The sequence below is a fragment of the Pezoporus occidentalis genome, unplaced genomic scaffold, assembly GCF_034315485.1.
Source record: "Pezoporus occidentalis ecotype Australia unplaced genomic scaffold, CSIRO_AGI_Poc_V1 ctg2376, whole genome shotgun sequence".
In the NCBI taxonomy this organism is placed as follows: Eukaryota; Metazoa; Chordata; class Aves; order Psittaciformes; family Psittacidae; genus Pezoporus; species Pezoporus occidentalis.
Window position 1 is genome coordinate 14,350 of NW_026914261.1, and position 12,133 is coordinate 26,482.

At 43.4% G+C, this 12,133-nt stretch overlaps 1 long non-coding RNA gene across 1 annotated transcript; it reads right to left on the reverse strand.

Moving 5' to 3' along the window:
• Nucleotides 1–6,707: 6,707 nt before the first annotated feature.
• LOC134165337 (uncharacterized) lies at nt 6,708–10,762 on the reverse strand. The gene is made up of 2 exons (XR_009965482.1): nt 10,346–10,762; nt 6,708–6,973 (listed from the first exon to the last, which is right to left on the reverse strand). It is a non-coding gene; the product is annotated as an uncharacterized LOC134165337 (long non-coding RNA).
• Between the last annotated feature and the right edge of the window lie 1,371 nt (nt 10,763–12,133).

The following is a 12,133-nucleotide window of genomic DNA, read 5'->3' on the forward strand; positions in this document are numbered from 1 at the left end:
TACTATGTCATTCCAGGTTACTGTTGCCAATGAATGGGCATATGATGACGGTGCATTCCGTGTAAGTTTTCGCCACATGGGTCGTGTACATTCAACTTTATCTGGATCTATAGGTGTATCCCCGTTATTCGGCTTGATGTGATAGATCATCTCTACGATGGCCGATTCCCTCAGAGACTGGATGCCTTTGTCTATAGTATTCCACTTGGCCGAACGACTCGTAACATCGTCCTTGTACGGAAACCTTTCTTTCACAGCTGCCAAGAGCCTCCTCCAAAGGCTGAGGGACTTTTTCTCTCTTGCAATTGCTTTGTCAATTCCCCCTTCTCTAGCAAGTGATCCCAGCTGCTTGGCTTCTGTACCTTCTAGTTCGTGACCATCAGCCCCATTGTCCCAGCATCGGAGTAACCAGGTGATGATGTGCTCCCCTGGTTGACGGGTAAAATCTTTTCGCATATTCCGCAGCTCGGTTGAGGTCCGAGGTCGAGAAGTTACCTCTTCTTCTTCTTCTTCGTCATGTGATGATGACTCCTGATCAGATTCTGGACCGGGTGGTGAATTCATTGGTTCTTCATCTCGCTTCACCCTTTTTGCCTCCTTTTTGCTTGTTCGCTTGCGTACAGGGGCAACTGATATTGGTACGAATTGGTCCTCTGGTTTGGCTGCAGTGATTATCACTGTGGTTTGAGTAGCAACTGTACTTGTTACTGGGGGTGGTGTAGCTGCTGTGCTTGGAGCTGGGGTAACCGCGCTGTCTGTTGCAGTTGAAGTTTGAGCAGCTGCTGTACTTGCCGCTGGGGTAGCTGTGCTGTTCATTGCAGCCAAAGTTTGAGTAGCGACTGTTGCTTTGCCCTCAGATCCGCCGACATTCTTTTCCTTTTGAAGGTGCTGGATAGTGTTGAACAAGGCCCTGTAAGCATAGGCCAAGCCCCAGCACGTTGCCGTGATTTGTCCATCTCTGGTATGGCCAGAATGACCACACACCTCATTTAAGTGTTTTACTAATTCTTCTGGATTTTGCAGTTGTTCGGTAGTGAAATTCCAAAGTACTGGAGGGGCCCACTGACCTAGATACTTGCCCATACTATCCCACACACCCTGCCACTCATGGCTGTCCAGCCTCAGGGAAAATCTCTCGGTCCTCCTACATCGTCGTTTGACCCCAGACAAGACCCAAACCTGAATCTGCTTAACTCTTGAAATCAGTAGTGGGTAAAACACACTCTGTATGCGTGTTAGCATGGTGATTCCCATCACCATCAGCAAACAAGTCTCAACAGCATTAAAAGGCCATTCAAAAAATTCAAAACTCTCAAATGTAAATGGTCTGGGGGGACGACTAGGAGGGTAAAAGGATGTCTCCTTCCCAGGTTGAGCACCTGAGAAGGAGAAAAAAGATGTGTAATTGCTAAGCACCTCCATCATATACCTCCCAAAGTATAAAGGTGGTGACCACACTGGGAACATAAGCCAGATCAGTTTCATGATCAATGATTCTATTGTATTACAAGTCATTACCATAAAGTACAATGGGATAAAAACCTTAGCCCAAGCCCCACACTTGAAAAACACTAATACAGCAAATACCGGATGGACGTAAGATATCATATACTGAAACTGTGAGATCAAGAGGAACAACCTTGAGAGCCAATAAATCAGCATTGTGACGAGTGACTATCAATCCAGTCAGATCTGTTCTTATCTCAACCCTTCGTGCCCCACGTTGGGCGCCAAAAAGAACTGTCGTGGTTTAAACCCAGTCAGGTAGCTTGTTCACTCACTCCCAGTGAGTGGTGCCGAGCTGACAACAATCGAGGTCCGTGTCCGTCTCCCCCCCCCTGCCTCCCCGCACCGGGGCTCTCCCCTTCCCCGCTCCCGGAGGAACGGGGAGGAGGATCGAGAGAGTGCAACTCCTACGGGTTGAGACAAAAACAGTCCAGCAACAAATCACCACCGCTACTATCAGCTACAACAATGATAAGGGAAAATAACAAGGGAAGAGAATACGATACCACCGGCCAAGAGAAACGAGCTCCACCCGGAAGCCCCTGTCCTTCCGGGTAACTCCCAGTTACCCCTCACCCCGGGCATGACGTGCTGTGGTATGGAATACCTCCCCGGCTAGCCCGGGTCAGGCGCCCCGTCTCTGCTTCCTCACAGCCTCCCCTCCTCCCTGGCAGAGCATGAGCCTCACAGAGTCCTTGGTCAGGGTAAACATCACTTAGCAACAACCGAGAACATCGGCTTCACCAACACTGTTCTCAAACTGGAAGTCAAAACACAGCACTGTACCAGTTAACACAAAGGAAAAACATGACTGCTACTGCGGAACCCAGGACACTGTTTTAACGCTGTTTTGGGGCTCTGGCCTTGTGTCCCATAGGAGAAGCAGGACAAGGTGGTTTTGGGCTGTTTGGGGGGTGTTTTGAGTTGTTTTTGGCCTGTTTTGGGTCTGTTTTGGGTTCTCACTAGGTGCCACCCATAGGAGAAGCAGGACAAGGTGGTTTTGTGGTGGTTTTAACCCTGTTTTGGGGGTTCTTTTATTTGGTTTTCCCTGTTTTTGTCTTGGTTTCGGTCTGTTTCGGGGCTCTGACCCTGTATCTCATATGAGAAGCAGGACAAAATTGTTTTGGGGTGGTTTTGGGGTGTTTTGGGGGGGGGGGGGTTGTCCTGTTTTGGGGCTGTTTTGGGGTTTTGACCCTGTATCCCAAAGGAGAAGCAGGACAAGATGGTTTGGGGCCGGTTTTTGGAGTGGTTTTGGGCTGTTTTTGTCATGTTTTTTGGCTCTGACCCTGTGTCCCCTACGAGAAGCAGGACAGGGTGGTTTTGGGGTCATTTGGTTGTGCTTTGTGGGTGGTTTCGGGGTGTTTTTCTCCTGTTTTTGGGCTGTTTTGGGGCTGGTTTTGGTCTCTGACCTGTGTCCCATAGGAGAAGGAGGACAAGGTGATTTTTGGGGTGGTTTTGGCCTCTTCTGGGGGTTGTTTTGGCCTGGTTTTAGCCTGTTTTTGTCTTGTTTTGAGGCTGTTTTGGGGCTTTGACCCTGAATGCCTAAGAGAAGCCGGAGAAGGTGGTTTTGTTTTTTTTTGTTTTTTTTGGGGGGGGGCTTTTTTGGGTGTTTTGAGTTGTTTTTTTGTTGTTTTTTCCCTGTTTTGGGGCTGTTTTGGGGCTCTGACCCTGTATCCCACAGGAGAAGCAGGAGAATGTGACCTTGGGGTGGTTTTTGGGGTGTTTTGGGTTGTTTTTGTCCTGTTTTGGGTCTGTTTTGGGGTATTGACCCTGTATCCCATAGGAGAAGGAGGACAAGGTGGTTTTGGGGTGGTTTTAGGATGGTTTGGGGGTGGTTTTGAATGGATTTGGGTTGGTTTTGTCCTTTTTCAGGGCTGTTTTGCACTTCTGACCCTGTGTCCCATAGGAGAAGCAGGACAAGGTGGCCTTGGGGTGGTTTTTGGGGTGTTTTGGGTCTGTTTTGGTGGCTTTTGACAGTTTTTAACCTGTTTTGGGGCTGTTTGGGGTCTCTCACCCTGTATTCCATAGGAGAAGGAAGAGTAGGTGGTTTTGGGATGGTTTTTGGGGTGTTTTGTGTTTTTGTTCTCCTGTTTTGGGTCTGGTTTGGGGCTCAGACCATGTGTCCCATAGGAGAAGCAGCAGAAGAAGGTGGGTTTGATGTGATTTTGTCCTGTTTTTGGGGTGTTTTGGGGCTGTGAAACTCTATCCCCTAGGAGAAGCAGGACAAGGTGGTTTTGGCTGTTTTGGGGCTGGTTTTGGGTTGTTTTAGGCCTGTTTTTGGACTGTTTTTAGGCTCTGACCCTGTATCCCATAGCAGAAGCAGGATAAGGTGGTTTGGGGGTGGTTTTGTCCTGTTTTGGGGGTGTTTTGGTGCTCTGACCCTGTATCCCACAGGAGAAGCAGGAGAATGTGACCTTGGGGTGGTTTTTGGGGTGTTTTGGGTTGTTTTTGTCCTGTTTTGGGTCTGTTTTGGGGGTCTGACCCTGTATCCCACAGGAGAAGCAGGACAAGCTGATTTTGGGATGGTTTTGGCCTGTTTTGGGGTTTGCTTTGTGTGATTTGGGCTGGTTTTCGCCTGGTTTTGGCCTGTTTTGGGGACTGTTTTGTGTCTGTTTTGGGGCTCTGACCCTGTATCCCATAGCAAAAGCAGGACAAGGTGGTTTTGGGCTGGGTTTTGGGGTGTTTTGGGTTGGTTTTGGCTTGTTTTGGTGCTGTTTTGAGGTTCTGACCCTGTATCTCATAGGAGAAACAGGACAAGGTGGTTTTGGGGTGGTTTTAGGATGGTTTGGGGGTGGTTTTGGGTTGGTTTTGTCCTTTTTCAGGGCTGTTTTGCAGTTCTGACCCTGTGTCCCATAGGAGAAGCAGGACAAGGTTTTTATGGGGTTGTTTTGTAGTGTTTTTGGGGTGTTTTGGTGCTCTGACCCTGTATCCCACAGGAAAAGCAGGACAATGTGACCTTGGGTTGTTTTTGGGGTGTTTTGGGTTGTTTTTGTCCTGTTTTGGGGCTCTGATCCTGTATCCCACAGGGGAAGCAGGACAAGGTGATTTTGGGATGGTTTTGGCCTGTTTTGGGGTTTGCTTTGTGTGTTTTGGGCTGGTTTTTGCCTGTTTTGGGACTGTTTTGTGTCTGTTTTGGGGCTCTGACCCTGTATCCCATAGCAAAAGCAGGACAAGGTGGTTTTGGGCTGGGTTTTGGGGTGTTTTGGGTTTTGGGTTGTTTTTGTCATGTTTTGGTGCTGTTTTGAGGCTCTGACCCAGTATCCTCTAGGAGAAACAGGACAAGGGGGGTTTAGGCTGGTTTTGGGATGCTTTGGGGGTGGTTTTGAATGGTTTTGGGTTGGTTTTGTCCTTTTTTAGGGCTGTTTTGCACTTCTGACCCTGTGTCCCATAGGAGAAGCAGGACAAGGTGGCCTTGGGGTGGTTTTTGGGGTGTTTTGGGTCTGTTTTGGTGGCTTTTGACAGTTTTTAGCCTGTTTTGGGGCTGTTTGGGGGCTCTGACCCTGTATCCCACAGCAGAAGCAGGACAATGTGACCTTGGGGTGGTTTTGGGGTGGTTTTGGTTGTTTTTGTCCTGTTTTGGATGTGTTTTGGGGCTCTGACCCTGTATCCCACAGGAGAAGCAGGACAAGGTGATTTTGGGGTGTTTTTAGCCTTTTTGGGCGTCAGATGTATACTTCTGACAAATTATCTGTTGATATTAACAGGTTGAGGAATTTATAGTAAATCTCATAAAACATTAATAGCAAGTTTGGGCCAGACTGGATTTTTCGAGGCCAGATGGATGGTCTCGAATCCAGGCTAAAAGAAGCGTGAAGCAAGAGGACTCTGCATATATTTATTTGGAAATATTTCTCTGGACCAAAAAGAAGATGATGAGGGTGGTGTGGAATTGGAGGCTTCAGGAGAAACACCTGAGTGCAACTTGTAATTACCCTGAGCAGCTTCTACTTTTCTGGATGCTTTCCAGGATGAGTTTTAGCTCGTGTTTATGCTATGCCACTTAAAGACAATTTGAGCTGGTTCTGAATTAAGTTTGCTACAGTGAAAACAAATGGCTGTGTGGTAGAATATTTGGAAAGCTGTGTTCTCTGTAAGAGTTGATAGAAGAGCATCTGCTTTGAATTGTTACTGTTATAAATTGAGACCACAACGGATCATTATCCAATTAAAATTTTATTAATTATAGCAAGTAGAATATAAGCAAAGACAGCGCTGGACGACAGGGGAGTCTGTACTCCGCCAACTGCCGTGCTGAGCAGTTCAAACAGTTCCTTTTTATACATCTTTATTTCCGTTCCCATGAAATAGTGGAGGTACTCTGCGCATGCTTCAGCTGTTGCCAGGGGGTCACTGGTGGTCGTTGAGGCTGAAGCAAGAAGTCTTCCTCCTTCATTCTATAGTTGACCTTCTACTCCTATGTCCTTATATGGAGTTGCTTGTTTTATTTCTGCCAGTTCTGGGAACATCCTACAGTTATCTTTAGTCAACATCTGCTATGTTTACATAAGCGGTACTTGGTTTAGTTTGTGTAAGCGATTGCTGTTATCTTATCTTGCACAAGCTGTGTCCTGCGATTGTTTGAGTAAGCGATTTCATATTCTTTGTTGCCTACCCTTTACATTAGGCTTAACATATATCTTAATAAACAATATCCTTATCCTTAGTTTCTCACAATTCCCCCTTTTTCTTTTTATCCTATTGTTTATTAGATGCTACTTTCATTGTAAGCTAGTTTCTCTCCACACTCTAAACATTTATCACAACATTCGCAAGGTATTTTCTTACAATCACAGATATAGTTTCTACGCGGTATGACACACTCACAATAATCACATAGACCTGTAAGATCTATACCTGTGCCTTCAGGTACACATCCGTTAGGAGTCCAGGTTGCTTTTATGTGTTTATCAGGAGTCTTTACTGACCAGCCTGAGGCTATTGTCTCACATCCCCAATACCCACAATAGTATTGTCCGGGATAATTATAGTAAGTTGGTCCAGAGGTCAGGCATATATAAAATGGAGGCCCCTTTTCACAAGGTATTGGTACTAAATCACAAAGTTCCACTATGAATTCAGGTGGCCCTGGGTCGCTAAAAGTGGCTATTGTTCTCGTTCCTTCCCAAGATATTAGTTCCCACTTAAATGGTTCATGTGGATTTTCCCCTTTTGCCTGGGTTATTATCAATATCAAGACTAACGGTATACCAGGAAAAAGGGTGTTTGTCAATTTTGTCAATTTAAGTATATTTTTACCAGTCCTGGGGAAGTTCAGCCATTGCTGCTTTTGCGTCCCATTGTTCTGGTTCTTTTCTCCACAGTTTGTTCCTCTTCTGCCTCGCCCGTCGACTCGGTTGCTTCGAGCCACGGGGTGTACCATCTTCTCGGCAGCAAGGGAATTCTTCAGGAGGACAGCTGTTTCTGGCTTTCTGCCTATTCACATAGGCTTCCCACTTTGCAGCTTTAACTAATGGGGCAAAGCAAGGCACGGTTAATACTTCCCTTCTGCACTTTATAACCAAAATCTCAGTTACAAAGGGGACTGGTTCGTTAGAGTGGTAACAATAATATTGAGGTTTTACTCCTTTGGTAAAAATCTTCCACCACTCATGGGGTTCTCGAATAATTTCTCGTTTAGACTCTAATTGTTTTAATTTCCACTCAGTAAGAGTTCTTTGGATTTTCTCACACTGTGTGTAAACTCCTATTGGAGGGTATCCATATTCACAGTGTGTCCACCATTTATCCTGGCATACCTTACACCTAAAACAAACAAATGGATAACAATTGCAGTTCAAATTATTACACCTAATTCGTATATCTAGAGTATATATATTATTTACATCAGCATATCTTCTATATTCACTATTGTGTGGTTGCATAAGTTTAGCAATTTCCTTTAACATACTTTGTACGCTTCCATATATAATAGACAAAAAGAGAAGTAATTATAGCAAATATAAACAGCAGTACACACTTTATACCAAAAGGTAATGCGTCAAAATAATCAAAGTTTCTATCATTGCGTTATCTTTTCAGAGTTATTTTGGTGTCACCTGGAGTACTGATTATTTTCCAGTGGGGTTTTGTCACTGGGCCTTTAATGCGACTGGCATGAGTCCATCCACGCTCAGCAGTCCGGACAGCTGTTTCTTCCACTATTCGTGATGACCCATCTATAAATAATACTTCTCCACATTGTAATTCTTCTTCTTCTAAATCTGGCCTAATGCATGTCTGTTGTTCAATTGTTTGAAAACAATTGTGCAATAGTTCATTACCTTCTCCTGGGTATAAAAATTCAGCAAGGTTAACTGCTCCAATAGTTTTCAAAGATAGTTTAGGGGATTCTATAAGTATTCCCTCATATTTTAATAATCGGCTATCTGTAAGCCATTTTTCTGCTTTTTGTTGTAACACCCCCCTGATGTTATGAGGCGCATATAAGACAACCTCTCCATTAAAGGTAATGCGATTTGTTTCCTCAAGTAATAAGGCAGCAGCAACAATGATTTGTAAACAACTCAGCCAACCCCTGCTCACAGGGTCCAACAACTTTGATAGGTATGCCACCGGTTTCTTCTGTCCGGCCCATTCCTGAGTTAATACTCCGAATGCTGTTCCTTCATATATGTTAACAAATAAACGGAATGGCCGCTTTAAATCTGGTAGGCTTAAAACTGGTGCTTGACTTAGCTCTCTTTTGAGACTGACAAACTGCTCTTGATCCTGAGGGGTCCACTTGGGTATTTTGTCTTTAGACAGTTGTTCATATAAGAATTTAACTTTAAAGCTATAGTTTTCTATCGATTGCCTGCAATACCCAAATAGCCCTAATGCCTGCCGAATTTGCCTCTTAGTGACAGGCATAGGTAATTCCAAAATTCCTTTAATGCGCTCCGGATCCAATATCTTCTGGCCGTTAAACAAATAATGTCCCAAATATTTCACTTTTTCCTCCACAAATTGTAACTTTTCTCGTGATACCCGTAAACCCTTTTGTGCAAGAAAGTTTAGAAGTCGAATGCTTTCTTTTCTTACATCCTCCTTATTATTCCCTGCTATGAGCAGATCATCTACATACTGTAACAGCACGTTCCCCGTTTGTACCTGGTATTCTTTTAAGAGCTCTTCCAGGGCCTGTCCAAACAGATTAGGGGACTCAGTAAACCCTTGGGGAAGCACGGTCCATCTCAATTGCTGTCTATGGCCTGTCTCTATGTCTTCCCATTCAAAGGCAAAATAATCACGGCATTCTTCTGCCAGTGGACAGGCCCAAAAGGCATCCTTTAAATCAACCACACTATACCAGGAGTTATGGGGTCCTAGTTTGTTTAGTAGTGTGTATGGATTTGTTACTACAGGGAACCGGGTAATAGTTCTTTTGTTTATTTCCCTTAAATCATGTACGAGCCGATATTTCCCATTTGGTTTCTTTATAGACAAAATGGGGGTGTTAAAGGGTGACATACAAGGCTCTAAGATTCCTTGTGCTAACAATCGATCAATTTCTGGCTTTAATCCTCTCCGTCCTTCTAGAGATATAGGATATTGTTTTACCCTCACAGGTATGTGGGGTTCGGAAATTTGGATTTTAATCGGTGGAATTTCCAGTCTACTAATTGTGTCCGGAGAGTACCAGACATCGGGGTTAATTTGTTTTTGATCATCCACAGTCAAAGGATAAGTAGACACTGTCAGCTCTTGATTTTTCACTTTAATTTCTAATTGCAATTCAACAATTAAATCTCATCCTAGCAGATTAAATTCTGCTTTGGGGACGAGCAAGAGTTCACCCATTCCAAATTTATTTTTAGTTTCAAATATCACATTTTTGATTTTGCTTACTTTAAAGGGTTTTCCTTTTGCCCCAGTTACTTGTACTTTTTCAGGGGAAACTTTACATCCCTCAGGTATTTGCTTAATAGTTGATTTTTCAGCCCCAGTGTCTACTAAAAAGGTGAACTCTTGTTTATGGGGACCTATTCTTAATTTTATCAAGGGCTCATGATGACTCCGGTCCCCTAAGATATAGAGCCCCTGACTCTCCTATTCCGTTTTCAACATTTCCTCATCCCTGATCTTTTGTCTGCAATTCTTCTTTATATGCCCCTTGCAGCACAGCCACTCCAGGAGGCTTTGAGGACACGCAAGCCCTGAGCAAGACAAGCAACTCCAAGACAAGCCCTACTGCAGGCACACTCCGAGTGGGTCCTATAAAGGTTCTTTTAAAATCTCGTAGGTCAGCCCGGAAATATATCCGATCAATTGATCATGGGTATTTCCCTTAGGGGGTACATGCTCCTACAGAGCGTGAGCATCCCACAGGGCACAGCAGCCTCTCCAGCACTCCTTCTGCTCTCACTCTCCTCCGGGTTAAGGGATTTTTTATTATTAACCCAGAGGTTTAATTGCTGTCTTACCCAATCTTCTTCTGACCCATAGACTGGCCAAAAGACATTTTTAGAAATCTTCTTCCCTCCCCATATCTTAGTATTATATTCTATCATTTTTTTGCTTATCTTTCCCTAGGGTTCCAGGGAAATATCTCCAATTGTCTAAGATATATGCCAGAGGGGTATTCTTAGGTACAATGGGTACCCTACCCATGGGAGTCGAAGGCTTGCTGCCCTTCGCCCCCATCTTCTGGAATATCCACAAACATACACTCACTCACTCCTCTTGTTCCTGGCCCAGTCCCTCGCGGGAGATGGAAAACGCAGTACTTAAGAGTCCACACTCGCTTGGTTCAGTATATCGAACCTCTCACTCGTTATATTCCAGGAAACCCAATCCCGCCCGAACGGCAAACCTGCGAACAATTTCGCAATATACTTACGCATCCTGCGTCTTCGTCCGGACTCCCGTGCACAGAATTTTTATGGGATTTTACCGGTTTCTCCTTTGCTTATTATTCTAGAATTTAGGTTCGTCGGTAAGGTTGGGGTGAGCTGTTGGTCGCGGGGCCGCGAAATGTCGCGGGGCGCCTCCCCAGAGGACCAAAGCCCACCGTTCCTTATCCGAGTCACGGCACCAGAAAATTGTTATAAATTGAGACCACAACGGATCATTATCCAATTAAAATTTTATTAATTATAGCAAGTAGAATATAAGCAAAGACAGCGCTGGACGACAGGGGAGTCTGTACTCCGCCAACTGCCGTGCTGAGCAGTTCAAACAGTTCCTTTTTATACATCTTTATTTCCGTTCCCATGAAATAGTGGAGGTACTCTGCGCATGCTTCAGCTGTTGCCAGGGGGTCACTGGTGGTCGTTGAGGCTGAAGCAAGAAGTCTTCCTCCTTCATTCTATAGTTGACCTTCTACTCCTATGTCCTTATATGGAGTTGCTTGTTTTATTTCTGCCAGTTCTGGGAACATCCTACAGTTATCTTTAGTCAACATCTGCTATGTTTACATAAGCGGTACTTGGTTTAGTTTGTGTAAGCGATTGCTGTTATCTTATCTTGCACAAGCTGTGTCCTGCGATTGTTTGAGTAAGCGATTTCATATTCTTTGTTGCCTACCCTTTACATTAGGCTTAACATATATCTTAATAAACAATATCCTTATCCTTAGTTTCTCACAGTTACTTTGCTTTTATTTTGCACTGTGTTAATCACTTTTTGAAATGTTGCAGTACATTTAGATTAAATATGACTACAGTTTCAAGTTGTTGCGTTTTTTTTAATTTCATTTATTTGTTTTAATTTGAAGATAATGAATTTTTGAAATAAAGAAGAGTGAAGAACAACACTTAGTTTTTTTGAAGGCCTAAAATCCCTGCATATCCTCCTGCCAAGAGTTATAGAACTAAAGCTATTTAGTGCCTGTTTCTGTTGCCCAGGTTCTGTGGCTTTTGAATTCGTCATTTCTCCTTATCTTATGGTGGCTTTTTAATGATTGCAAAAGTACTAGATTGTTGAGCAGTGGAATATTCTCACACACAATAGAAATGAGGTGTAATGATTTAAATTTAAAGACTAAAAGAAATAAAAATTAACAGTGCTTATATTAAATATGTATATGATTTCAAAATTAATTTTTAGATTGAGATTCCACCTAAAAATGAGGTGAACACATTTGGCAAGAAAGGTGTTCAAAACAATAGATGAAAAATTTTCTAAGTTTCAACAGCACTCTTATCAGAGTCCTTTCCTCTTCAAGAGAGCTCTTGAAGACATCATCATATCCTTTGTGGTTTATACATAATATTGCACATTTCCTTAAAATCCATTTGTATGTCAGAAATTCATGGCAAGATCTGTACTCAGTAGAGTGGATCAATGTCATGAGGATTAAGAGCAGATAGTTTGCATTTTTTTTATGTTGAATAAAAACATATATTACTGCCTTTAAAGTTTAGCGGCAGCTGTTTCTTAATGTTGTATTGTTATTTACCTTGATACTGTTTTCTTCATTACAAGAAGAACTCAGTGCATAATCTTTATTTCTTGCTATAGCAGAAAAATCTCTAAGAGGCTTTTATCATAGGTGGGCTGTTCTTTTGACCTGGATCTACCTCCCTTTATTGTTATTTCCAATGTCGCTTTCAACTAATTAAAAGCAAGTTTTGATGCAATCTAATATTTGATTGAACACAGGCAGTCAGACATAGAGGTTAAGGGG